This window comes from Octodon degus, unplaced genomic scaffold (genome assembly GCF_000260255.1).
Source record: "Octodon degus isolate 3935 unplaced genomic scaffold, OctDeg1.0 scaffold00473, whole genome shotgun sequence".
Taxonomy (NCBI): Eukaryota; Metazoa; Chordata; class Mammalia; order Rodentia; family Octodontidae; genus Octodon; species Octodon degus.
Genome location: NW_004525049.1, coordinates 108,621 through 112,642, shown reverse-complemented (window position 1 = coordinate 112,642; position 4,022 = coordinate 108,621).

Below are 4,022 nucleotides of genomic sequence, written 5' to 3'. Positions count from 1 at the left end.
AAGTATTTATATATTTTAAATATATCTACATCTTTCATTGCTTCATGTTTGATCCTTAAGGTGACTAAAGCTGGCTAAACCTAGCAAACCAGCATGACAAAATGTTAAGCCTGACCTTTTTTTAAGTGAAGATTTTTTTTTAAGAAACTAACTTTCAAAAGCAGATTGTAATTAACATGCCTTATTTTGCATATATATGTCTACTGTAATTCTTTTTACATATAGTTGAAATAGTCAAGATGTCTATACAGTTACTGAATTCTGGGCTATCATGTGTAGGTAGCCTTTTTTAAGTATATGTACATTAATATTTCTGTCAGTTACTTTTAAAGTAAAATACTCATAAAATAAAATAAATGGATGCTCTAAACGTTGTATTCATGTTTGAGAGAAAATGCAATTCACAGGAACATGTAAAGTGGAATAAAAGATACTTTAAAAAGAAAAAAATAAAATAAGATTGAGGTGATTATGAGCGAAATGATTTGGTATCTATAAAGGAAAGTTATTGGAAAGTTACTTATTTATTTCTTATTATTACTTATATCTATATAGGAAAGTTACTTATTTATTTCCTATTCAAAAATTATCTAAAATCATCACCTTCTGTAACAAAACAAGTTGTTGAAATCTATTCACATTATACAAATCAGCAATTAAAGATAGTTTGATGTGAAATTGAAGAATAAAGCCATTGTCAAAAATATAATGGAAGTAACTGAAAACTGTAACAATAGAGTTACAATGCCATCCAATAACTCCACTACTAGTTATGTATTCAAAGGAAATGAAATCAGTATGTCAAAGAAACATGTACATTCCCATGTCCGTTTCAGCACTTTTCACGTTCAGCACTTTTCACAAGGTGCAATGTAGAATTGACCCAGAGTACATCATGGATGCATGAACACTTTGGCACATATACACAGTGTAATATTATGATACAGACATTCAAAAAGATGAAATCTTGTCCTCAAGGACAACATGGATCAAACTGGAGGACATTCTACTGAAAAAAATCAGGCTAGATAAAGACAAATGATCACACTTCGGAAAGCTTTAAAAATGTTGGTATCATAGCAAGTAAAATAGTGATTACAAGAGAACAAGGAAAGGAAAAGGGGAAAGGATGGTCAACAAGTACAATCTAGCTTTATTAATTAATTAATAAATTTATATTGTCATACATGCTTTAATCTTTTTTTTTTTAACTGGGGATTGAACTCAGGCCCTTGTGCTGCCAGGCAAGAGCTTATCCTACAGAGCTATCTCCCCAGCTCCTATTCTTGACATATTTTCCCCACCTCCCCTCTTGATGTATTTTTTAAAGAGAGTACAAAGTAGTATTAAAACATAATAATTACAAATAACACAAAATTTCACTAAACAGAATAATATATATTTCACTGTATTTCTTGTATTACACAGTGTTGTCTTCAAATTACTTGTTCATATTACCAAATACATGCATGCAAATTTGGAAGAAGAAAAAAATACATAAGAAAATAAGAGAGAAAAATGAAAAAGAATTGAAAAGAAGACAAAACAAATTAAGTATTAACTGTTCCTTTCCTTAGACCAGCAGAAATACACAGAAGAGTTGTCCAAGCAATCTAGCATATATACATAGATAAATCTCTTTCCCCCCTCACTTTCTTGTCCTTTTTCTCAATTCAGTACCACTTTCCTTTTGAATAAATTAATTCCCTTTTCCCAGTATCTATTGTAACCTTCAGACTCTATTTTCTCTTTCAGATGCTCACACTAAGGAGATAACATGATGTTTGCATATGTGGGTTTGATTTATTTCACTTAAGAATATGGTCTCTAGATGCATTCATTTAGCAAATAAAAGTCTCAAATTATAGCCCAATAATACTCCATTGTGTAAAAATGCCACATCTCCCTCATCCATTCTTCATTTAATGGACACTGGTTGTTTCCAGGATTTACCTATGGCAAGTTACGTTGCTATAAACATCATGCACATATATTGCTGTGGTATGATGTGTTTAATTCTGGACAAACAAGTACAATCTTGTAAGCAGACAAGAGGAAAAAGTTCTGGTGTTCTGCTGCACAGTGTGGTGACTATAGGTGAAAACAATGCATACTTATAAATAGTTAACAGGTAGATATTCTCATCTTCACATGACAGAGACATGAGAAATGTATACAGGTATAGAAATGCTAATTATCTTGATTTACCCTTGCTTCATGTGTACACGTATGACATCAGATTGCACCTAATAAATATGCACAATAATTATTTGTCAATTTAAAAAGTAAATAGATTGTCTTAAAGGACAGAGAAAAGTATGAAATTAGTTTTAATGCCACGTTTCCTTGTATTCCTGTGTTCTCAGATTTACATTTATTTCTGAAGCAAATAAACTTTGGCTTCAGGCAGGTGCATAATGTATGATGCAACATCTTGGTAGTGATGCCCTTCACTGAGCTGTCCTCCCAAGACACTGGCCACTTAGTAAATTGATGGACTCCAAGAAAATGTGCCTTTTCTTTGCATGTTCAGAACTGTTTCAAAAAATAAATCAAGAGATCAGGAAAGGCAAGTGTTTCTGGATGAACAGAGTCACCTTTGTGTTAGCTGCTTGGTTCTCCAGTATTCTCCAACATCAACTTCCTGTGACTATGATCTTCTTACAATCTAACAGACCCCATCCACCTTTGCTCAAGGACACTTGCTACTTTTTTTAATAAAATGTAGCAGAAGTTTATTAGAACAAAATAATAACCAATAATATAATTTCTATAAATAATAACATTAAATGGAAGTAAGTGGTTGACTCATGTTGGAGTTGACTGGATACTTTTTCCCCATAGGTATATCATTTCCCTTTCCAACACATGAACAGATACCACTCTTCCATTTATTTACTTTTAATATTTTTCCATTTTTATATATTTGGTACAGGGTCTCACTATGCAGATCGGATTTTTTGATTCTCCTGTTTTCAGCCTTCCCAGCGCTGGGATTACAGGCATGTGCTACCACGCCTGGATTCAGTCACCAGCTCAGCACCCTCTAGGGGCAAAGCCCACACAGCAGGACCATTGATCAAACCCTGGTCTGTGTGCTTGCCAAAGCAGGTGCTTAGTCCACTGAGCTATCTCACCAGCCTCCTTCTCCCACTTATGTTTATTTTTCCATAATTTTATTGATAAACAAATAGCAATGAGACAGTTTCAAATCAAATTGGTAGGACAGTTTCAATAATTAACACACTGCATACATAGGAAGCTTGCTATTTTTATTATGCATTTAGTATCATCTAAAAAGTGATATAGCAAGAGTCTGCCACTGAAATCAGAGGAGTACTTTGAACTTGTAATTATGTACATGTACAAAAACCACAGATATAGGACTGTTTTCAGTGGGTTACTAGACAGGGAAAATGACCTCAATACCAGGACAGAGTCACTCACACCCACTTATCACCACCCAGACCTAGAAGACTCCGCAATGTGAGCAGGAATATGATGTTGAGGATGAATGCTATAAGGGCAAAACCGGGGGCAGGCAAACTTCTGAAACTCCATGAAAAGCCATCTCCACAGCTCACTTCCAGCATCAGGAGACTTTACTTTGGAATAAATAAGTAAATCTTCGGTGTTGCTTTAAAATGTGGTTCAGGGTCTGAGTTCAATCCCCAGTTCTGCAAAAATAAATAAATAAATAAATAAATAAATAAATAAATAAATAAAATGTGGTTCAGGGTGAGAGCATTCCAGGCAGAATTACTTTTTCTCAGAAAATATATTCATCTCAATTGAGTAAGAAAACAAAGGACAAGGCTGTCATACCAAGTGCCACCAGTACCCTTATTTCCCTGGTTCAGTGGCTACTGGTGTCAGCGGGCTATGAGGTAACTATGATTCATGCTGCCCCAAAGGCCCTAAGGATACCCACTTTCTCAACAAAACCCTGGCAATCAAAAATCACAGTTCCTTCCTTATGCAGCTATAAAGCATCACTAAATTTCCTTAACCAAGTTTTTTGA